This window comes from Palaemon carinicauda, chromosome 4, assembly GCF_036898095.1.
Source record: "Palaemon carinicauda isolate YSFRI2023 chromosome 4, ASM3689809v2, whole genome shotgun sequence".
Classification (NCBI taxonomy): Eukaryota; Metazoa; Arthropoda; class Malacostraca; order Decapoda; family Palaemonidae; genus Palaemon; species Palaemon carinicauda.
Window position 1 is genome coordinate 87,099,302 of NC_090728.1, and position 25,869 is coordinate 87,125,170.

General features: G+C 38.8%; 1 protein-coding gene across 2 annotated transcripts in view; it reads left to right on the forward strand.

The window, feature by feature from the left end:
* LOC137640045 (uncharacterized) overlaps positions 1-25,869 on the forward strand; it is a 59,683-nt gene that overhangs the window by 30,317 nt on the left and 3,497 nt on the right. The window lies entirely within an intron of this gene.

Here is a 25,869-nt window from a genome sequence, read left to right on the forward strand (position 1 = left end):
CCTACAAGTTTTAGATTTGCGACTAAAAAATAAAATAGAATAAAAAAATAAAATGAAAACATTAGTAGAAATAGAAAACAATTTTCTTTCCTTGAGAGTGATGATGAGTAAAATGTATAAGTGTCCATTTCTTGTTTTTTTTTTTTCATCCCTCATAAATCTATGGTTTCCAGCAATTGGTGATAACATTATTTTGGAAAAGCAAAGCTAATGAATACTTTGATACGAGTATATCAGCTTGGCATGTAGACAATGTCAATGGATTTCTTAAAGTAAGGTTGATTGGTTCATTAATTGAAGTCTGGTATAATTCCAGTGACAAAGTCGCAATGATATTTGTCACATACCTTTTAAGTAACAAAAATAGGACTGGTACTTATAACGTAAATAAATATATAAATCTATAGGTTGAAATATAATAAATCTTGTGTATGTATGAACACACACACACATACACACACACACACACACACACATATATATATATATATATATATATATATATATATATATATAGGCCTATATATATATATATATATATATATATATATATAGGCCTATATATATATATATATATATATATATATATATATATATATATAGGCCTATATATATATATATATATATATATATATATATATATATATATATATATATATATATATATATATATATATATATATATGATTTCGAAATTTATCAAATGGCCGATGTCAATGCCCTTATATGAAACATCTTTCAGAAGTCTACCTTCTAAGGAATTCAAGCTACTCTCTCTGGTGAAATTGATATGATAAATTATATCAAACAATGCTCTCTGTCATTTTCTTCCTGGCAATTGATGTAACGAGTAACCTGTGTTGTATGGAAGAATGATTCCTACGGCTTAACCTAAAGAAAACTATATTTCTATTGCTTTAACACTCGCTTGAAGTGCGAAGTGTAGGGTTAGCATGGCTTCTTTCGTCTCCTGTCATAAGTCTCATTCTTGATCTTCAATGTAAGTGAGTGGGTAAGATATTTAAAACGTTGGTCTTGTATTTAGGTAAAGTCTAAAGTCACGAATCACATTACCAGGTATGCTGAACTTTTACTGACAAAGAATTTCGTATTGCTTGGGGTAGGTCATATGACAATTATCTATGGAGTTAAACAGGCGTTTAACAATTCGGGGGATGGGAGTTACCGGGGAAGAAACGTTATAACAACGTCACTGAGGGACTTCATCACTTTTGCGAATGTGTGGGTGGCTAAGACTGGCTTTAGCCTCATTTTCTTAAGTAAAAAAGTTAATGAAACGTAATTGGCAATGCACAGTATTTCCCAAAATTAGGTCATTGTATGAAGCGCTCCCTGCTTTGATATCATGGAAATCCATCAGTTATTTTAGGAGTTATTTAAAAAAAAAAAAAAAAAAAAAAAACTATTACACGGCCTCTGGAAACGATAGTAAATGCTGATCCTAACAATGGTAGATTTTTGGAACAAAATTAGCTGTAATTAGAGAGTCGTTGTCTTTTGCTTGTTTGAAGGATTCGTTAGTAAGAATCCTTATACCAACATTTGTCCTGTTCGAAGTTATTCTATTTAGTTACTATAGATCATTATGTTCTGTAGTACTCCACATACCACAAGTTTTCCAGTTAATATGCTCATTACGAAAGTGCCCTGTAGAATAATTTGCCTGTTTGCTTTTAAATCGACCAATATATTTTCGTTAACTTGAATAATTATAAAGGGATGTGATTGAACTTACATAAAAAATGTGAGTGATATAGTGCTGAAAATGCCTTATTTCTGAATCCAGCTAAGGAATATCTCGTCTTGGCTTCACACAATCGAAAGGTTCCAGGTTGGAATGGTCAAGTGCAGGTGTTTCTTGGTAACTCTCAGGAGAGATTTCTTTTCTGGAGGAATAGGGAGAAACTAGGAGCTAAAATTGGCGGCCTACGACGAACACCGGCGCAGAAAACTGTTTATCTTAAAAATATCGAATGAATGAATGAAAGGAATGCAAATAGGAACTTTATTATGGGGACTTACGCCTACTTGAGTCAAGATTATAAGAAATCCGCTTGATCTCGAAGCTACGTAATTTTCTCTTAATAAAGGTTCTAGTTATTATATAACCACTGATAACTTACAGGCAGAGTATTAGAGTAGGAAATAATTTTGTGCTTATGCCGCCTGCGGTTATTTTTTTTTTTTTTCCTGCAAATTAGAGGAGAATACTTAACCCTGGAACGGTACGGTGGGTCGTCCGCGACCCCGAGCGTCAAAAAAAAGGAGGTTTTTCTCACGTGACTCACCCCCGTGACTGAATTTGTGGGTGATCGACCTGCAGTAGGTGTCTCGCCTACACGCTCTAGTAGTGTCCAGATGTGCATTGCTGTAGCTGTACTCCTTCCCCGATTTCTGAGACGCGTCGGGGTCGAGCGCGACCGAGTTTACCCTTCTAAGGTAATTTGCATAATTATCAAAGTTATTACGTATTATGAAATTGTCGTAGAATGGTGCAACTTGTATAGGTTATCAGTTGTGGAAAGTCTTGGTGGATTGTTTGGCTACCATGTGCATGATTTTTTTTTAGTTAAAATGTCGTTCATCACCACGAGGACCATTTTACCGCTAGTGCCCCGTTTTAATTTTTTTTTCATTTTTTTGCCAAGTCATTTTTCCGTAAGATATTGCCAAATAGTGTCGTAAAACTTTTGCTTTTTTAGTGTTGGAAAGTGTGTCTAGATGATCTGGCTACCCATGCGTGACTTTGTTTTTGTCTGATACGACGTAGTTATTGGTTTATTGGGTATTTAACTGCGGTTGCCAATTTCTGTTTTTTTTCAATATTTTTAAAAATTTACTACGTAGTAAGGAATTGCCGTATATTATTGATTTTTTTTTCATGTTTGTGTTAGAAAGTGTGCCTTGATGGTTGGGCTAATACGTGCATGTCTTTTTTTTTTTTATCTGAGATGCCGTATATTAGAATGTTGGGCATTTTACCGCGAGTGCCCCTTTTTCATTTTTTTTCATTTTTTTACCAAGTCATTTTTCCGTAAGATATTGCCAAATAATGTCGTAAAACTTTTGCTTTTTTAGTGTTGGAAAGTGTGTCTAGATGATCTGGCTACCCATGCGTGACTTTGTTTTTGTCAGATACGACGTAGTTATTGGTATATTGGGTATTTAACTGCAGTTGCCAATTTCTGTTTTTTTTTCAATATTTGTAAAAATTTACTACGTAGTAAGGAATTGCCGTATATTATTGATTTTTTTTCATGTTTATGTGTTAGAAAGGTGCCTTGATGGTTGGGCTAACACGTGCATGTCTTTTTTTTATCTGAGATGCCGTATATTAGAATGTTGGGCATTTTTCCGCGAGTGCCCCTTTTTATTTGTTTTGCATTTTTTTGCTTAGTCATGTTACCGTAAGGAATTGGCAAGTAGTGTCGCAAAACTTATATTTTTATAGTGTTGGAAAGTGTTTCTAGATGATCTGGCTACCCATGCCTATTTTTTTTTTTAGCCAGATATAGCGTATATATAGGTATGTGTTCGATTTTCCTGTGATTGCCATTTTTTCGTTTTTTCCCATTTCTTTCAAAATTACTACGTACTAAGGAACTATCACAGAGTAATGATTCATTTAGATGTTTATTTGTCGGAAAATATGCCTTGATGGTTTGCCTAGCACGTGGCTGAAATTTTTTTTTCTGAAATGCGTATAATAAAATGTTGGCCATTTTTCCGCGAGTGCCCCTTTTTATTTGTTTTTCATTTTTTTACTTAGTCATGTTACCGTAAGGAATTGGCAAGTAGTGTCGCAAAACTTATATTTTTATAGTGTTGGAAAGTGTTTCTAGATGATCTGGCTACCCATGCCTATCTTTTTTTTTAGCCAGGTATGGCGTATATATAGGTATGTGTTCGATTTTCCTGTGATTGCCATTTTTTCGTTTTTTCCCATTTCTTTCAAAATTACTACGTACTAAGGAACTATCACAGAGTAATGATTCATTTATATGTTTATTTATCGGAAAATGTGCCTTGATGGTTTGCCTAGCACGTGGCTGAAATTTTTTTTTTCTGAAATGCCGTATATTAGAATGGCCATTTTTCCGCGAGTGCCCCTTTTTATTTGTTTTGCATTTTTTTGCTTAGTCATGTTACCGTAAGGAATTGGCAAGTAGTGTCGCAAAACTTATAATTTTATAGTGTTGGAAAGTGTTTCTAGATGATCTGGCTACCCATGCCTATCTTTTTTTTTTTTAGCCAGATATGGCGTATATATAGGTATGTGTTCGATTTTCCTGTGATTGCCATTTTTTCGTTTTTTTCCCATTTCTTTCAAAATCACTACGTACTAAGGAACTATCACAGAGTAATGATTCATTTAGATGTTTATTTGTCGGAAAATGTGCCTTGATGGTTTGCCTAGCACGTGGCTGAATTTTTTTTTCTTCTGAAATGCCGTATATTAGAATGTTAGCCATTTTTCCGCGAGTGCCCCTTTTTATTTGTTTTGCATTTTTTTGCTTAGTCATGTTACCGTAAGGAATTGGCAAGTAGTGTCGCAAAACTTATATTTTTATAGTGTTGGAAAGTGTTTCTAGATGATCTGGCTACCCATGCCTATCTTTTTTTTAGCCAGATATGGCGTATATATAGGTATGTGTTCGATTTTCCGGTGATTGCCATTTTTTCGTTTTTTCCCATTTCTTTCAAAATTACTACGTACTAAGGAACTATCACAGAGTAATGATTCATTTAGATGTTTATTTGTCGGAAAATGTGCCTTGATGGTTTGCCTAGCACGTGGCTGAATTTTTTTTTCTGAAATGCGTATAATAAAATGTTGGCCATTTTTCCGCGAGTGCCCCTTTTTATTTGTTTTTCATTTTTTTACTTAGTCATGTTACCGTAAGGAATTGGCAAGAAGTGTCTCAAAACTTGTATTTTTTTAGTGTTGGAAAGTGTTTCTAGATGATCTGGCTACCCATGCCTATCTTTATTTTTAGCCAGATATGGCGTATATATAGGTATGTGTTCGATTTTCCTGCGATTGCCACTTTTTCGTTTTTTCCCATTTCTTTCAAAATTACTACGTACTAAGGAACTATCACAGAGTAATGATTCCTCTAGATGTTTATTTGTCGGAAAATTTTGTTTACTTCTTTTTTGATTGAATATCATCAAATTTTTTTAGCTAAAATATTATATTGTTTTACATTTTTTTTTTCGATTTTATTTCCCTTCAAAAAAATTTTTTTAGGGTCAGAATTTTAATTTTATAGTCGTAAAATAATCGACAATTATCCAGCAACCCACCATACAATTTTTATGCATATCCAAGAATAATTAGATTAGTAAATAACACCTTGAAATTGACATACCCTTCCTACATTTCAAGTGGCAGATTAGTGAGTCCGAGTCAGTGTGGTTGGCGGCCATTTTGTGGACATATCCGAAGCGTAAGTTGCCCTATCTATATATATTCTTGTTCCCTATAGAATTTGTGATATTTTGGTATATTTTTACCTGCATAAATATCATATTATATATTAAATATATGTATTTTTTTACGAAATTTCTAAGTACTCAAAAAATTACCTTTAGATATGGCCCCTGATATAAATGTAATTTACAAAATAATGAAGATTTTTTTTACATATTTCTATTTTAGGATAACATATGTTTATTCCCTAAAAAAATTAGCCACTTCCTATTTCATTTGGGTACCCAAAAAAATTCATGAAATTTGGACAAATTATTTTGGCCAAAAAAAGTTACCCTTTTTTTTCTCATTTCAGATCTTCACCTCCATGGGTCTGACTTCATCCAAAATACATCAAGATGTGTCCTAAACATTCAAGAATCAATTCCTAAAAGGATTTGTGTATATATGTATAAACTTTTTTTTATGAATTTTTATGTAAGGTCTTTTTTTTCTACTTAATTTTTAAAAATATTTATAATAAATAGTTTTTCTGCAGATGAGTAGTATTTATCTTTACAGTTGTTTTAAGCATTCATTGATGTTTTTTTTTGGCAAAAGAAAAAAGGAGGTTACTGCAAAAACTGATTTCAAGAATTTTTTTTGCCGTCGGGGTCGCGCACGTCCGAGTATACCCTTAAAGGGGTGTCCGAGGAGCGTACCTATCCAGGGTTAATGGGAAAATTAGTATTTCTTACTTTCATTACAAAATCTCGGAAAATTATGTCGTTCTGAGAGCAAGAAACTTTTTTTATATAATTTATCAATAAAGCAAATTTCTCAAAGGTTTTGCTAGAATGTTATAATGGTCTCATTTACCGCAATACAACTCCTTTTCGAATCAATTAGCTGAAGTCTTCTTTTATTTCAGTGTTATGCCGTCACCAGTATTTACTGTATCCATTATTGATTGTTTATTATGCAAAGTTAATACTTAACTTTTGTTACTAATTAACCTTCCAACAATAACAGCTATTTTATACTGCTGCTACCAGCTACTACAAATGAACTAATAATGAATTAGGTTAGTAATATTTCCTAGAACATTAACGGTTATCAAATTACATTGAGGCAATGATACAATATTTTGCAAAATGTATCAAGATATTTCATTTAACCTCTCTCCACAACCCATAAAATACAAATGACTTACTTATTTCCTCAAATTCTTCAGTATCAGACTGCCCGGGGGAAGGGTTATCCCGACCCCCCTTGGCCCCCCCCCCTTTTTTTTAACCCTTCTGTTGAAAGTGTCATATATATATATATATATATATATATATATATATATATATATATATATATATATATGATAAATTTTGCACATTTAGACGTGTTTTTCATATTCAAATAAGCCATATTTGATACATTAATGTCTGGATTCTCTTAACGACCTCGGGATCAGATCCCCAGGCGAAATCACACAAAGACAAGAGCTTGGGTCCGGCCGGGAATCGAACCCTGGTCGGCAAGCTTGTATAGACAGTGACTGTCTATACAAGCTTGCCGACCAGGGTTCGATTCCCGGCCGGACCCAAGCATAATGTATCAAAAATATATATGGCTTATTTGAATATATATATATATATATATATATATTTATATATATATATATATATATATATATATATATATATATATATGTGTGTGTGTGTGTGTGTGTGTGTGTTTTGTGTATTTGTAGTGAATACTTGAGAGACAAATGATACCCCAGCATGAAATGTGGCAACTCAATTTGTAATATGTTTAAGCGTCCACTGTGGTTGGACAAGGCTCTGCCGCTCTTCCCATTTCCTAAGAAGTGGTAAGAAGATCAACTCCTTATTTGTTTGGTCATGGTAACACTAGAGGCCTCTGACGAACGATTCCCCCCTGAGTGTCGGCGGACTTCTGAATCCAAGTGTAAGTATCCTGGAAGAAGAGGCATATATATATATATATATATATATATATATATATATATATATATATATATATATATATAATTATATACACACACAAACACACACACATTGCCCCCTGTGGCCGGGGGGGGGGAGAGTGACTGCTCTAGTTATGGGTTGTCTGAATGTGCGTGGATGTAGAACAATAGAGAGTAAAAGATGTGAGATTGGAAGTATGTTTAGGAATAGAAGGATGGATATATTGACTTTGTGTGAGACAAGGTAAAAGGGAAGGGTGAAGTGACTGGTAGAGTTTCTGGTATTGAAATGGGAAGAGCAAGAGATGGTGTGGCTTTATTGCTGAGTGAATGGATGACAGGTAAAGTAGTGGAATGGAAAGAGATATCATCTAGGTTAATTTGGGTAAGGGTTAGGTTGAGTAGGGAACGTTGGGCTTTTGTTAGTGCGCATGGTCCAGGTTGTGAGAAAAGTGAAGAAAGAAATTTGGAATGAATTAACTAGGTGTGTAGAAGGACTGGGTAGAAGGAATTATGTAGTTGTCATGGGTGACTTAAATGCTAGAGTGGGCGCTGGAGAGGTAGAAGGTGTCATTGGGAAGTATGGCGTACCAGTGGAAAATGAGAGTGGTGAGAGACTGGTAGATGTGTGTTGAGCATGAGATGGTTATAAATTCTAGTTTTTCAAGAAGAAAGATAATAACAAGTATACATGGGTAAGAGTGGCAAATAGAAGAGTGGTAGAAAGGACATTAATGGATTATGTGTTGATAACTAGAAGAATGTTTGGAAGCTTGAAAGATGTGCACATGTTTAGGGGTATGGCTAACAATATGTCTGATCATTTTTTGGGGGAAGGAAAATTAGTTGTAGAAAAAGAGTGGGGGAATAGAGTGGGGGGATGTAAAAGGGGGATAGTGAAGGTTGAAGAGTTAATAAAACCGGAGATAAAAAGTGAATATCAAGAAAGGTTTGAAATGGCATATGATAGAGTGAAAGTGAGAGAAACTGGTAATTTAGAGGATGAGTGGAATTTAGTAAAAGAACATTTTGTTGGGATTGCAAGTGATGTGTATGGCAAGAGGATTGTTGGAGGCAGTATGAGGAAGAGTAGTGAATGGTGGAATGAAGGAGTGAAGATCAACGTGAAAGAGAAAAAGAGGGCATTGGAAGAATGGCTGCAGAGTAATAGTTTATAGAAGTTTGAAAGATATAAGAGAGAAAAATGTGGAAGTAAAACATAAGGTAGCCGAGTCAAAGAGGGCGGCTGACTGGAGGTGGGGTCAGGTATTGGGTTGTTCATATGAAGAGAATAAGAAGTTTTTGAAAGAAGTGAAGAGAGTAAGGGATGGTGGTTCGAGAATTGAAGACACAGTGAAAGATGGAAATGGAAGGTTGTTAAAAGGAGAGGAGGCAAGGAAAAGTTGGGCGGAATATTTTAAAAGTTTACTGAATGTTGAGGATAATAGGGAGGCAGATATAATTGCTGTTGCAGGTGTTGAGGTGCCAGTGATAGGAGATGGGAATGAGAGAGAGATTACAAGAGAGGAAGTGAGGAGAGCGCTAGATGAAAGGAAAGTAGGAAAAGTACCTGGTATGGATGGTGTGAGAGCTGAGATGTTAAAGGGAAGGGGCTGTGACTGTACTTGAATGGTTGATGAGATTGTTTAATATGTTTTATGTTGTCAGTGGTACCAGTAGACTGGGTGTGTGTGTATATTGTATCACTACATAAGGATAAGGGAGATGTGCATGAGTTTTGGGAGATGTGCATGAGTTTTGTAATTTAAGGTATATTAGTTTCTTGAGTATGGTTGGAAAAGTGTATGGTAGAGTACTGATTAATAGGGTTAAGAAAAAAACAGAGAATGCAATCATAGAAGTACAGGTAGGGGATGTATTAATCAGATTTTTACAGTTAGGCAGATATGCGAGATATATTTAGCAAAAGGCAAGGAGGTGTATGTTGCATTTATGGATCTGGAGAAAGCTTATGATAGAGTTGACAGGGAAGTGATGTGGAATGTGATGAGGTTATATGGAATTGGTGAAAGGTTGTTGCAAGCAGTGAAAAGTTTCTACAAAGGTAGTAAAGCATGTGTTAGAATAGGAAATGAAGTGAGCGATTGGTTTCCGGTGAGAGTGGGGCTGAGACAGGGATGTGTGATTTCGCCATGGATGTTTAACTTGTATCTTGATGGAGTGGTGAGGGAGGTGAATGATCAAGTGCTTGGTCAAGGATTGAAACTAATAGACGAGAGTGATCATGAATGGGAGGAAAATCAGTTGTTGTTTACAGATGATACTTTACTGGTTGCAGGTTTGGAAAAGAAGCTTGATCGAATAGTGACAGAGTTTGGAAGGGTATGTGAGAGAAGGAAGTTGAGAGTTAATGTGGGTAAGAGTAAGATAATGAGATGCATGAGAAGGGAGGTTGATGCGAGGCTGAATGTTATGTTGAATGGAAAGTTACTTGAGGAAGTAGATCAGTTAAAGTACTTGGGGACTGTTGTTGCAGCAAATGGTGGAGTGGGAGCAGATGTACGTCAGAGAGTGAATGAAGGATGCAGTGTTGGGGGCAGTGAATGGAGTGGTAAAAAATAGAGGGTAAGGCATGAATGTAAAGAGAGTTCTGCATGAGGAAGTGATTGCACCAACTGTGATGTATGGATCAGAGTTGTGGGGAATGAAAGTGACGGAGAGACATAAATTGAATGTGTTTGAAATGAAGTGTCTGTGGAGTATGGCTGGTGTATCTCAATTAGATAGGGTTAAGAACGAAGTAGTGAGGGTGAGAACAAGTGTAAGAAGTGATTTAGCAGCTAGAGTTGATATGAATGTGTTGAGGTGGTTTGGCCATAATGAGAGAATGGAAAGTGGCTGTCTGCTAAAGAAGGTGATGGATGCAAGAGTTGATGGGAGAAGTACAAGATTAAGGCCAAGGTTTGGGTGGATGGATGGAGTGAAGAAAGCCCTGGGTTATAGGCAGATAGATGTGAGAGAGGCAAGAGAGCATGCTAGAAGTAGGAATGAATGGCGAGTGATTGTGACACAGTTCCGGTAGGCCTACTGCTTCCTCTGGCACCTTGGTGACTGCGGAGGTAGCAACAGTAGGGGATTCAGCGTATGAAACTGTGGTGGATAACGGGGAAGGGTGGGCTGTGGCACCCTAGCAGTACTAGCCAAACTCGGCTGAATCCTTTGTCAGGCTGGGAAGAGCGGAGAGAGGAGAGGTCCCCTTTTTTCATTTGTTTGATGTGTGGGAGAGAGAGAGAGAGAGAAAGGGGAATGTTTTAAAACCAGACGACCTTCCTTATTGTCCGCTTCTCGCTGCGTAGAGTATAGGCTCTATCCCTGTATTTTACTTGTTTAGTGTTTTCCCCCAACCAAAATCCTCAAATTCCCCATATAGTCCAGCAGCATAGTCTGATATTTCATATCAATTGTTAATTTCTTTCACAAAAGCACCAAAATTATTACATATGGAGAAGTGTCTTCTGTACCATTCTAGGTTTGGAGCCACCCACGGTTATGCCCTTGACAGCTATGGCCGTCATTTACCAAAATGGGCACAGGGTAGCAAAAGGGGCTATATGCTCTTATTTTTTAATTGCATTTCTGTTAGATATAAATGATGTGTAAAATTTAATACACTGACCATAAAAATAAAACACATTTCTAAGTATTATGAGTAAGTAATTTTTTTTTTTATTAAAAAAGTATGTAATTTGTAGATAACACCTCTTCTGAAACTATTTGTTGAAAAGTGTGAATCATTGAAGAACCTTGGTCAATTGATATTCATCACAGTCAATGGGTTTATGGTCAATAAAAATTTCATTTTATCTTACACATTTTACTCTAATTTAGAAAGGTAATTGATAATCGAGATAATTACATACTCAGACAAGTAATCCAATTATTACACACCTGACTTTGAAATACCTACCATGTTAGCAGGACACATGCATATGAATCATGCATATTTCAGTAAAGTATGATATAACGATAACTGCACAGGGTAACTACTGACTAGAAAACACAAGTACAAGTATACAATTATAAAAGTTTACTGGTTCTCTTTGGAGCAAGAAGTCAACTCGTTTACAAGCAATTCAAATATGTATTTGCTCATTCTAAGCTAGGATAATATCTGGTAGTCTGTGTGTACTCGCATTCTCCTCTGCAAGCTTTCTTGCATTCGCATTAATTTTTTTACAGCATTTCTTTCAGCAGATGAGACCAGCTCAAAGCAGCTTTTTAAAGCTTCTGGGTGGGTGGTCCAGATTGGTTCGTACCCCCCTATTATCTGGGCTGAGGAACCAAGACATGTCCCTAGATATAACCACCATGGAAGACTGATCTCATGACATGCAGTTCCAAAGTATGGAAAGTAGGTGGGCTGTACTAAATGGAGTTCTTGGCAAAGAGTTTCTTCCTCGCCTCATTGTATCTGTATATTGACCAGGGAAGTCTTAGAGAAGCACCACAAATCTTTCAATGCAGTGCATTGTATTGTCCTAGATACTGACTGGCGTGGTGGTCAGGGTGACTGGAAAATTTCTTAGTTCTGGAAACAACTTCCATGAGGCCCAGTCATATTTCTTATGGTCTATGAAGGCTGATACCGTGTCACATCCTGTCATAGAGTGAAAGATAGGGAGGGTACTTGCCCTCTGTGGACCAGGAGGGGGTACTATTCTATGGGTAGGGATGTAGTGGTAGTTTTTGCCATTCTCAAAAATACATCCAGAGTTCATCTGCACATGGTAGTGTTTGTGCTACAATCACCACCAAGACAACAACGTCGGTGTCTGTTGTTCAAACTTGAATCCAACAGTGGTCATGTTCTGCAGCATGGGTCACATGCAGCATTATGCAATTGTCTGGCTTTTCTTGACTGCATGGAGCCAGTAGGCTTTCATCTTCCTTTCTTGGGAGATAGAGCACTGCTTTTCCATTGCTGACTACCAGTGCCTTTGAACAGGTAGGAGAAGAGCTCCCTTTTGTTAGCATTGATACCTAGGAAACTCTTCCTATTTCCTGGTACGGCTGTGGTGGTCACCATAATCTTTCATACCCCTTTTCTTTGTTTTTCCTTTGTTGCTATTCTTAAGGAGCCATCTTCGTAGCTATCCCAGACAAGGTTAAAGCGTGAAGTATGATGCAGTTAGCCTTGAAGACTTGGTGGGCATATTCTTCAAATGTCTTGGCATTGCCAGGCTTCAACATTTGCAAACTAACAGCACCATCAAGGATAGCAGAAGTGAAAGTAGGTGCATCAGAATGAGATTCAGCAATGCCTTCAAGGCACTCCAGAAGCTGGTTTTTGCCACCCAGATGTAGCTTGCTTGCATCAGAAAGTACAGGAGGACATGCTTTACTTTCATGACATAAGAATTCGCCTTGGTTCCCATTGCAGTTTTGATAGCAAATATAAAGCCTTGCAAATAAAACCATATCATTCATCATAAAAGCTTCCTTTCCTTTGGATACTTGAGCTAATTTGCTTTCAAAAGAGGGGAAGCTTCTTACTCTTCACAGATTTGACAATAGCTTTGTTTCTAGCTAAGAGGCAATGCCATTATTTGAGTAAATGAAATCTCAAGACTTGATGTATCTTTATGATGGTATGTCTCCTCATTGGCATCTGGATACATGTTCTCCTTCTCAAACTCCATGATAGCTCTGGCAGCCTCAAGTCCAGCTACCATCTTTCTCCTCAGAGCACAGAGATTACCTTTAAGGCCAACAACACCTCCGTCCCCCTTGAAATGGTCATTGTTCGATACATGTGCTTGGCAAGTAGCTGCAGTGACCTGGTGTACCCTTCTTGTGCCTGTGATGCTTGAGGCCCAAAGGAAGGAGACAGCGGTCCCTGCAGCAGCAGTCTTTGCCTGTACAGGTGCATGTTGTGGCTTATTGCAAACGTCCCTGCCTGGCATTCTGCTAGATGGAAGATCTAGTCCTGCTCAAACTCGATAGTGTTTTTGTAGTGTCTGCAATCTCACCATTCTTGTGAGCTAAGGAGCTAAGGATGGGGTGTTTTGGGGAGCCCATAGGTCTACCTACTGAGTCACCAGCATCCATTGCCTGGCCCACCCTGGTCCTAGCCTGGGTGGAGAGGGGGCTTGGGTACTGATCATATGGATATATGTTTAGTCTCTGGCGCATTGTCACTGTCTCTTGCCTCTGCCATTTATGAAGGGCCTTTAAATAGTGTCTTCAGTGGTGCAATCTCGATAAGCAGGCCTCTGAACATCACCACCAGTTTGTCTTCCCCATGTGGTTTCAGCCACTGCCACTGTATCTGCTTTACAAGAACAAATAATGGCTGATCGCAACCCACAACAGGCATTTGGCCTCGATTGAGATGCTGAATGGTAGTTCTCTTCGCCTCCATGCAATGTCTCAATCTTGAGACTGTAAGTGCAATTTCATGGAACATATGAAGCAGTGAAGCTTGTGTGCAGTCCATGTTAAGATGCATTAGCTGGAACTACTTCCTAGACATGGTAAATCCCACTCATGTTGGATCTGCTCCTCATGATAATCTCTCCATATTCTGCAAAAAATAAGAGCACCTTGTTACCACACTAGGATTATTATTATTATTATTATTATTATTATTATTACTTGCTAAGCGACAACCCTAGTAGGAAAAGCAGGATGCTCTAAGCCCAGGTGCTCCAACAGGGAAAGTAGCCCAATGAGGAAAGGGACTAAGGAAATAAAAGAAATACAAGAGAAGTAATGTACAATTAAGATAAAATGTTTTAAGAACATTAACTTCATTAAAGTGAATCTTTGATATATCAATTATAAAAACTTAAAAAAACAGTCCCAGACAGACATAATTTAATTTCAATTCAAGTTCAACTCACGTTCAACTCAAGTTCAGGAAACGAGATAAGTCAGAGGTGAATCTGATCTTTCAAACTTACATGTATTTTGATGAAAATTTTACAACTTCAATCTTGAGCACTTCAAAAATTTTCTAAGTCTCAAAATTCTGGATAGCATTCTTAAAACATTATTTATATGTTAAATGATTTCAACAAACGTTTACAAGTGCTCTCACAATCAATGAGTTTACATCTTAATTTCTGGGCAAGACTACAGCAAGGAGACTAGTTCTTAAAAGTTACTTTACATGACACTAAAAAAGTATAAGTTCAAATCAAAGGCTTAGCTTGGGTGCCCTTAGCACAATGGAGAGTGACGTGAGCCTTCTATCATGGCACTCCTCGGACTAACTCTAGGTGTGGCAACTCTCAAGTCATGGTCCTTTGGTGTCCTAGGGTAGGTGCCATCTTTCCTAGGGGTGTCGAGGTAGGAGTCCGTTCTGTTACCAAGTGGATATTACTGATCTCCTGGCTGTAGCTTTCCCACACAATCTGTAAGAACAAAGAGGAAACATCAAAAAGTCCTCGTCAACAGAAATGAGAGGGCAACAGAACTCTGTCGCCGTTTGAAGCTGAGGTAGCGTGTATTCCCAAGCGAAGCCAGCAGGCAGAGGTCGTTCACATGACTCCAAAAGGGGGTTTCAAATATTTGTTATGTGTGACAAAACAACAGAAAGTGAAATAAGATAGGATAGGGAGCCCAAGTGTACCCTCAAGCAAATGAGAACTCTACTCCAAGACAGTGGAACATCATGGTAGAGACGCTATGGCACTACCCAAGACTAGAGAACAATAGTTTTATTTTGGAGTGTCCTTCTAGAAGAGCTGCTTAGCATAGCTAAAGAGTCTCTTCTACCCTTACCAAGAGGAAAGTAGCCACTGAACTATTACAGTGCAGTAGTTGAACGCTTGAGCAAAAAATATGTGTTTGGTAATCTCATTGTTGTCAGGAATATGAGGACAGAGAAGAATATGTAAAGAATAGGCCAGACTATTCGGTGTATGTGCAGAGAAAGGGAAAATGAGCCGTAACCAGAGTGAAGGATCCAGTGTAGTACTGTCTGGGCACTCAAAGAGCCTAATAACTCTTCATCGGTAGTATCTCAACGTGTTGCTAGTACCCTGGCTTACCCACTACCTGCAGCTTTGCTACAACACATTTACCAAATTCTACACTACTTCTACTACTACATTTTCTTTCACAAAACAATTGTTGGAATTACTATAAATCAACAGATGGACATGCGTTTTGTTTTCAGTCTTCATTGCACATATGTGGAGTATTTATCGCCTCTAAGAAACCTGCCAAAATAATTACAAGTAGAAAAGCACTCTGAGAGTGCAGACTTCCACCACGGAGAGCTTATTTCTCGAAACCAACTTGCCTTTCCCAGAATCAAATTAGAGCGTAGGCGTATTTGAAGTCTCTGTGGCATCCATTGGGGTTAAGGGTGGGGTTAATTTGTTCGATCTATTGCTTGACCTTGACCTTTGACCTAGGACTTTTGAAATTGAATCACTTCCACGTCTCAACATAAAAATAAATCCCTGAAAGTTTCACTATATGAGTAAAAATGTGGACAGAAAGTTGTTCACAAAGAAACAAACAAACAGACTAACAGGGGTGAAAACATAACCTCCTCCTAACTTCGTTGGCAGTGGTAATGAAATATCTCCTATGTTGTTAAAGAAAAATGACGTCGATTTTGGAAAATGACCGCCAAAGGTGACCAAGGTACAATCTCGAGTGACTCCATATCCAGGATTGTTCAAACTACACCAGTTAACATGTGTACCAAGTTTGGTGCTTTTATGAAAAATGAACTATTGGTTTACTACTCTGCTGAATTTTTAATCCCTCCCCCTATTCTTGTTGTTCTCCAAGGATATCCAGTTTCTCAGAAACCCCTCATTATTCTTAGAAAAGAAGGTAAGATTTATTCGAAACACGCGATGTAGTGTAGAGAAATGTTATTTTACTGCAACTGAATTCAGCTGCGGTCTAAACTGTAAATTTAACAAAATTATTCCATTTATTGTCAAGCAAATATTTCACTCTTGTCACTTATCATTAATTGGTTACATTTATGATAAATAATCAGAAAAGGTAAAATATCAAGTGGCATAATTATAAGCTCGTGTGGGTTAACTGTTTTAACTATACAGTTAAGAGAAATATTGCTCCTGATGTGTTTATTCAAAATTATTGTGCTACTTTCTCTTAATCTAATCTTGTTGAAATACACTCAAGTCTCTGCTATTCTGGGATAACAAGGTTGTTGCCATTTGTAAAACCAATCTACCAATTTTTTTTTTCTTTTTATTAAGGATATTATAAGAGTTTGTTCATTTTGCTGTACATGCACTGAGGCGAAGCTTTTATATAACAGCTTGAAGGTGAGTGAGTTCTAATTAAAGATGCACAGGCCGTTCTTGCACAGTTTTACTATCTTTTCACTGTTGTCAACGAATATTCTTGACGATTCCATATTCTGTTAAATGGCATCAACAATAACTGAATGACTAAACACTGCCTTTGCTTTAGGTGGGATGCCTGGTGCCATTGTCCATTCTAATAGATGACACGCATTTTTTTCTCGAGAAAGGTTCATACCCACGTCACTTGTCGTAGAAGAGGGAAGAGTCAAATTTAACGATACAATGGTATTATTTAGAAATGGCTTTCTATAGCCCTTAAACCTTGAAATTTGTTTTCAACTGAATGTGAAATAATTCTACTAGAATGAAGTTATTGTGAAGGAAGTTAAACATTTGGATTCAAACCCAAACGGTCATATTAGGTACTCAGGTGGTCGAAATAATCTTCTGTTCCTCTTCAGGATCTCGTTCCATGCCCTGGCACGGTCTCGACTTCCCCATCCTAGCCAATGAGGAATCTGAGATTTCATTGTAGACTCCATGGAACCTGTACCATTTTGAAATAGAAAAAATGGGTTTGTTGTGGAAGATTCCTCCCATAATAATATCAGACCGAGCAGTGTTTATGAACTTCATTGATAGTTATATCTGTTTAGTATTAAGTGAATATTCTTGATACTACTGCAATTTTATTATTATCTACTAATGTTTACTAATAGATATATATCTTGGTATTGAAATGTAGTACCTTTGTAAATTTTATGATATTTGATTTTTGCACACAATATCTTTGGTATGGGAATGTTATGGGAATTAACATTAATTAATCTTAATTGTCAGTGTGATAAAGGATGGTGGAATGCATTAGTTTACTTATTTCTTGCAATAATGGTATCATTTAATTTCAGATCTATTTGCACTACAAGTTGAAGGAAACTTTGAAAACAGAATTTCATCAATGTAAATATAACAGTAGTAATGTAAATTTTGGTTTCTATAAATCGATTGGCTTTTATGGCCAGACGTAAGCTCTTAGAATATGCTGCTCATAGATATAACCTTTGAGAAGAGGTAGGCCTACAGGACAACTCGACACCGCCGACTCAACACCAGGACAACTATAAAACTATAAAACACACACACACAAATAAATATATATATATATATATATATATATATATATATATATATATATGTATATATATATATATATATATATATATATATATATATATATATATATATATATATGTATGTATGTATATATGTATATATATATGTATATGTATATATGTCTGTATATATGTATGTGTATATGTATATATGTATGTATATATGTATATATATATGTATATATATATATATATGTATATATATATATATGTATATATATATGTATATATATATATATATATATGTATATATATATGTATATATATATGTATATATGTATATATATATGTATATATATATATATGTATATATATATATATATATATATATATATGTATATATATATATATATATATGTATATATATATATATGTATATATATATATATATATATGTATATATATATGTATATATGTATATATATATATATATATATATGTATATATATATACATATATATATATATATATATATATGTATATATATACATGTTTTACTTATCTCTTTTTAATGAACAATGGAATAACTTTTTATCCCAAACTACTTTCTCTCTTAGTTTTCCTTGTAATATATATAAACTTCCGATCAGATGCAAATGACTTGTAGATCATATAATTGTTTTGTTTTTCAAAATTGAGTGGTTAAGGGGATTGTAAGATTTACCTTTTTAGTGTTAATGGTATTAGCATACTGTATTGTTAAGTTCAGTTCAGTTAATCTGAATAAGCATATTTCCATATTAGTGTTGCTGTCCATCTCTTTACATCGAGCCTAATACTTAGAAATTTTGAAGATATTTCTGAAATATAGACATATAAGTATGTCTTCTCACCAAAAAGGGAAATTCTTAGCCAAAGAAGGAAAGAAAAATTTTCATATGGAGGACAATTATTTGTGTTTGATAAGTTTAGTAAACTAGATGATAATGTCAAATTTTGGCGTTGTGATCAAGGTGCTAGGTACAATGCAGGGATTCATACAAAATTTGGATCTGTTATCAAGGAAGTAAACAAGGTTTCCCATAATCCATCTGCACGTGATGTTGAAGTGGCTAAAGTTTACACAGCCTTGAAACAACGCGCAGTATACACCATTGAAAAGCCAGATGTATTAATAAGTGAGATATTAACAAATGTATCACAAGTTACGCTTGGTTCATTGCCTGATGCTTCAGCTATGAGAAAATTATTAAACGCAAAAGGAAAGCCGTAAGTGCTCCTCCTCAGACTCCTGCAGATCTTCAAGAGTTAGAGTTGCTGCACCAGTACAAGATTTACATTCCAGAAGAATGGAGAAAAGATCATTTCTTGATAGGTGATAGTGGGCCTGGATTACACAGAATTCTGCTTTTTGGAAGAGAAAGTTGGTTGCAACATTTACATTCATCTGATACTCGATATCGAAAAACAAAACAATTATATGATCTACAAGTCATTTGCATCTGATCGGTAGTTTATATATATTACAAGGAGATTCATGAGGGAAAGTAGTTTGGGATAAAGAAGTGTTTCCATTCTTCATTGAAAACAGACAAGTAAAACAAGTGTGTATATATATATATATATATATATATATATACACACATATATATATATATATATATATATATATATATATATATATATATATATATATATATATACATATATATGAGTGTGTGTGTGCGTGTTTTATAGATGTCCTGTGTTGAGTGTCCCAATGTTGAGTTGTCCCGGTGTCGAGTTGTCCTGGCGTTGAGTCGGCGGTGTTGAGTTGTCCCTTTACTTTGAGAAGAATTATCTTTTTGGGGTTTGGTCTTCTGTCCTGGCAGTTTTTTTCAGTTCTTTGTGTAAAGTTTTATTGTACATCATACAAACCTTTTTTATTCTGCAATATATTTTCTACAAAAAAAAAAAAGTTTTCTGGGCTCAATCCCTGTGCCGCGCAGTGAAATGCTCCTTAAGCACCATTTCAAAGGAATATAACTGCTAATATTACCAGAGAAAAAATGTAAAGGAATGCTAGGTTGAACTAGCTCGCTCACCTAATGGTGTCGGTATAGACTGGGGCGAAATACCAGAGGTCTCGTACCATTTAGACTTCTCCTCTTCGAAATCCCCCAATAGTGAGGTGCCGTTCAACCTCCCCTGCCTCGCAGACCAGCACTACTAACTCAACCCACGCTTGCCCATCACTCCTTTCAAGCACCTGTTTGATATAAGTCCAAGTTTTTTATTTCGTGTGTTTCATTGGATTTATCATCAACTTTCTCTCGATGGCCGATTCCCAAGATACCCCATCGAAGTTAAGTACCTTATCCATGAGTTTTTAACGAGATTGGGCAGTGTCATCTTTGTTTTTATTATTGAGAAGTGTTTATATATGAGCGGCGTCCCCGTTCTTTCTTTCGCCTCTGCCCTTTGTCTCGTTAGTTCGTCCGTCTTTTATATTCGTTCGATCCTTTAGGAGTTTTTTCCTTATATTCATTTAGTACACAGACTTTATGCTTTCATATAGCAATATTCATTTAGTACACCGACTTTATGCTTTCATATAGCATTTATTTTATGTTATCCTATGATATCGGTGTTAGCGTTTCATCAGGAGTAGGTTATGTTGGTATGCCTGCATTCGTGCATGTTGGTGGAAAGCGTCACCATTGAGATGGTTTCGCTAGTTCTAGGAGCTTTAATTTCGACCATCTCACTTATTATTAGTAAAACCTTTTGTTTTATTACGCTCCACCTAGTTTTACGTTTGGTTCGAGTGGGACTCTCGCGTATTTTGTTGTTTTTACTGTTCGATCTACCGCTTCAGTAACTAGGTTGGTACCCCTGCTTTCAATCTCCTGATGGCGTCATGCTCCTCCCTTTTTACTCGCCCGAGTCCCTCTCTCGCCATATTTTTTCTGCATGCCTAACCTTACTTACGTGATTTCGCTTTTAATTCATTAATTATTTTTATGTATTTGTGCATTGATATTATATTTATTGCTTACTCCGTTATGATCATATTTTTGGGATTTTCATGTCATGATTAGGGGATCTCCAGTTGGTAGCCCTGTCTACCACTGCGCACTGGCGATTTCCCTGTACCATTACACCCCCCCCCAACAAGTTGGGGAGGTTATTCCATCCCCCCCCCCTTCAGTGTACACCCTTCCTCTCACTCGATGGTTGTTGGTTATGATTTACGGGTCAAGTATGCTTGTACCTCAGTCTTCCATCAACGTTCCGACATATTGAGGACTGAGTATACCAACGGGGTATGACTTAGTCTCATTCATTCATACCGGGCGGTTTCGTCTCCCCCCTCCCGTCGCCATCGGTCGGGGAGGGGGAAGGCCGGGACCACCGGGGACTATCACACGTGATTAGTCGGTATAACTGCACCTTGGTGTAACCTTGCTTTTAGCTACGGTTGTTAGAATGAGCACTTATATTAGGAGTGTCCTCCCCTACGGTACCTCATGCTATTATCGTCCGTATAGGACTTATTATATCCCATATCATTATTTTATATTCTACATGAATCATTACCTTTGTCCCGGTACCTCAGGTAAGGTAGGGGGGTTCCACTGGCTCCCCCCGCGCTCTCCCGTTGTACCCTCCCGTCATACCCTCCCGTCATCAGACATCGGAGCCGCCGAGCTCTTAACTACAAGATCGGTTGACACTGACACGGTTTTGATTAATATCCTCCCTCCGGGAGCCCAAGTGTCCTCCCCTACGGTACCTCATGCTATTATCGTCCGTATAGGACTTATTATATCCCATATCATTATTTTATATTCTACATGAATCATTACCTTTGTCCCGGTACCTCAGGTAAGGTAGGGGGGTTCCACTGGTTCCCCCCGCGCTCTCCCGTTGTACCCTCCCGTCATACCCTCCCGTCATCAGACATCGGAGCCGCCGAGCTCTTAACTACATGATCGGTTGACACTGACACGGTTTTGATTAATATCCTCCCTCCGGGAGCCCTATTCATTACAGACATTAGTTTTAGATCATAATTGGCGTTTTCTATTTATGTACTTTAAGGATGTATCTTGGGTACTTTAAGTTTACTTTAAGTTACTTTAAGTTTACTTTAAGTTTACTTACCAACCCTGTTCCCCGGCCACGGGGGCCCCGGAACTAGTTATGATTATATATTCATCACTGTTTTTTGCATCCTTTTTCATACCCGGCTCTGCCGGATTGCTATTGGAATAGTCTCAGTTCTCTACATGTTTAGTCTAAGGCTATACATTTATTTTATTAACTGGCAGGTCCCGGACCCTCCGGGACCCCTTATAGAGAAACTAGTAGATGCTCATGGACTATTCCTTTTACAGGTGGTCCGTTGCCGGATGACAGCCTGCGCGGCCGTCCTTCACCAGCCTTGCGGCCATGCTGTCTGTCGGTCCCACGCGGACTGTGGGATCCAGATGGACGATATTGTGGTATGGCACCCTGACAACTGCCTTATCTGTTATGACCTTATCTCCACCCTCGCTTCAGATTCGGTGAGCCTCTTTCAGTCATTTTTGTATTTACTTCCCTTCACTGGGCGACATCAATATGATAGATAATCATTGACTTCTGTTATGAATCTTCGGGTTCATTTATCATTTTGTCCCTCGGGTTTGCTAACCTTATCCCCGTTCTTTCAGAGTTCCCAGGCGGTTAAAACTTCAGCAAGAGCCACTTTGAAATTGTGGGTAGGCGGCTTCGCCCGTAACGTAAAGGCCAGGAAGCCCTACGTCCTCTCAGAAGATTATTGTAGACTTATCTACCCGAACGCAAAATCTTCGGCAGCAGTGCCTAGGCAAGTGGCGGCTCCTATAATTGCTGACATTGCGGAAACCGTAGAACTCAATCTCGTCCAGGATACAGACATCCCTGACGACCCGGACCCCATTGAAGACAATGTTACGGCTCTGACCTTAGACATAGAGCCCATGGTTTTTGACGAACCTGACACAGGTAAGGTTGTAAGTGAGGCAGGTGGGTCTGGCGCTAAGACCTCTCTTCTTAGCCCCTCTTTTTCTCCAACTTCTAATAATTCTTCCTTTCTTGGTTTTGAAGGGAACCACGAATCCTCCCCGAGATCGCTCTCGGTTCCTGCCAAGGTCAAATCTCAGAAAAGACCTTTAGTGAGGACTCGTCAGAATCCTACACTACCTGGATCATCGAAGCCCAAGAAGGCTCCCCTCCCCGGAGCTCCTAGTGACTCGACTAGCACTGCCCCTATGTCTCAGGACCCGGGAGTGCAGTCATCCCCCTTAATTACCACAACCAACCTCGACCCGGAGGCCCTCACGAATATGTTGTCGAGGGTCGTTACAGAGCAGATTAGTTCTATACTTTCTGCCGTCACCAGAAGACTAGATACCCTGGAAAGTGGACTGCCTCAACAACAGCAGTTCCTCATCCCGGACGCCTCAAAACTTCCACCCTTCACGAAGAACAACCCGTGGAAAATGGCGCTCCACTGTCCTTTCACGGACGGAATGTTGACCATCGAGGGTTTTGGGACCAGGCCCATTGAAGATTTTGAGTTCTTCCCTCCCGGTCTTCAATTTCCTTTCCCCGGCTTCGCCCGGCTTACGGAAGAGGCTCTTGTCCGACTAGATAAGGTCCCTAAAGAGACCGTTATCTTTCCGAAGGAACAGGCTCAGTCTGTTTGGGTTCGAACCTTAAATGAGTGGGGTTGTACAAACACCATGCTGACCCCCCACAAGAGTACTTACACCATGTTTCTTGTGGACGAACAGACCCCCACTCCTTGCGTCACCAAAATGGTTGAATTAGCCCTTCAGGCAGTGACCGAAGATAAGCCTTTGCCACAACTCCGGGAGACAGATCCTACATCTCTGCTGTTCCCATCAGATAATGAATGTTGGCTTAACATTCAATCGACATTCACTTCTGGTAAGCTATCCGCGGACTGTGCATCGACGCAATTCAGTGAACGCCTCCCAAGACTACCTGAAACCTTAATCCGACTCGAGTTCGAGTCCCGGTCTAGGTTTAGCCGGAGCCTCAACATCTCGACTATGGCGGAGATGTTTTCTCTTACTTATGACGAGGAACACTCTTTTAAAGTTATGACTAAAGCCACCCTGCAATCTTTGTTAGCAGACTGCTACGACTTCTTGGTGGCCAAAAGACGTTGCCGTAAGCATGTCTTATCTGAAGCCACTATCCGCCATGAGCCAAATAAGCTCATTAAAGCCTCTGCTTGGGGTCCGGACCTTTTCCCGGAGGACATGGTCAACTCGGTATTGAGCGAAGCTGCCAGAGTGAACCAGAGCCTCAAAGTCCGTTGGGGTCTCACTCCCAAACGGAAGTTCGAACAATCGAGCATTCACTCCCGGGGCAGAAAAAGGCTACGCCCTTATAGCTCTACCCAATTCCGCCAACCTATTCAAGTAGTCCAGTCGGCCCCGGTCTCTCAGGGCATCCAACCCTCCACCTCCAAGTCTCAGCCCCAAGTGAAGTATGTCCTCGTCCCTGAAAACCAAGTGGCTTCGAACTCGTTTACCTCTCCTGTTTATAACCCGGTCTATGAGTCCCGGTTTTCCTCCCAAGGATACCAACGAGGCAGGGGCCCCGGTTCGAGGGGTTCTTTTCAGAACAGAAGCAAAGGGAGATATTTCTCCCGTGGAAAAGGGTCACGTGGTGGCCGAGGCGGTAAAACCTCCAACTACTGACGGTCTTCAGGTAGGAGGGAGACTTTATGTGTTCCGGAGTCGCTGGAAATTCAGTCCTTGGGCCTTCAGCATAATCTCCAAGGGCCTGGGGTGGAGTTGGATAGAAGGGCCTCCTCCACCGAACAGATTCCATCAACCCTCGACACCGGACCTACTTTTGTTTACCCAAGATCTTCTTCGCAAGAACGCGATCAAGGAAACGAAATATCTGAAGTTTCAAGGTCGCTTATTCAGCGTTCCGAAGAAAGACTCCGACAGCCGAAGGGTCATCCTCGATCTGTCTCGACTAAACTTGTCCATTCAATGCGACAGGTTTCACATGCTTACCGTCTCGCAGGTGCGAACCTTGCTTCCCCGTGGGGCCGTCACCACCTCCATCGATCTTACCGATGCTTACTATCACGTTCCAATAGCGAGACACTTCCGCCCATTCCTAGGATTCAGACTGGACGACAAGGCTTACACGTTCAAAGTGATGCCTTTCGGGCTCAACATCGCGCCCAGAATCTTCACGAAACTGGCGGAATCGGTCATTCAGGAACTCCGATCCCACGGAATCCAAGTCGTCGCATACCTGGACGATTGGCTAATCTGGTCAGACAACGTCGAGGATTGTCTCAAGGCAACAAACAAGGTGATCCAATATCTTCAGTTTCTGGGATTCCAGATAAACTTCGGAAAGTCTCGTCTGACACCAAAGACCAAGTTTCAGTAGCTTGGATTACGGTGGGACCTACGTTCTCACACTCTGTCTCCCCAGGTCCAAGAGGATAGAGATTGTGAAAAATACCAAACGCTTTCTCGGGGAAAAGGTAACTTCCAGAAGGAACCAGGAGAGGATTCTAGGGTCCCTACAATTCGCTTCAGTGACAGACCTCCTTCTGAAAGCGAAACTGAAAGACATCAACCGAGTTTGGCGCTCCAGAGCGAACACCAAACGTCGGGACAAGAAGACACGCCTTCCTCCCATTCTTCGGAAGAGGCTTCTCCCATGGACAACCGCCAAGAGCCTATCAAAATCGGTTCCGTTGCAGTACCCCCCTCCAAGGATAGTCATCCACACGGATGCCTCCCTATCAGGTTGGGGAGGCTACTCCCAACACAGGAAAGTTCAGGGCCTTTGGTCCACAATGTTCCAGCAATTTCACATAAACGTCCTGGAGGCCATGGCTGTCTTACTAACCTTGAAACGTCTTTCCCCGGCCAAGAAACAACATCTGAGGATAGTCCTCGACAACGAAGTCATAGTCCGTTGTCTAAACAGAGGGGGCTCCAAGTCAGGTCCCATCAATCACGTGATGGTGGCAATCTTCTCCCTGGCGGCCTCAAACCAATGGCA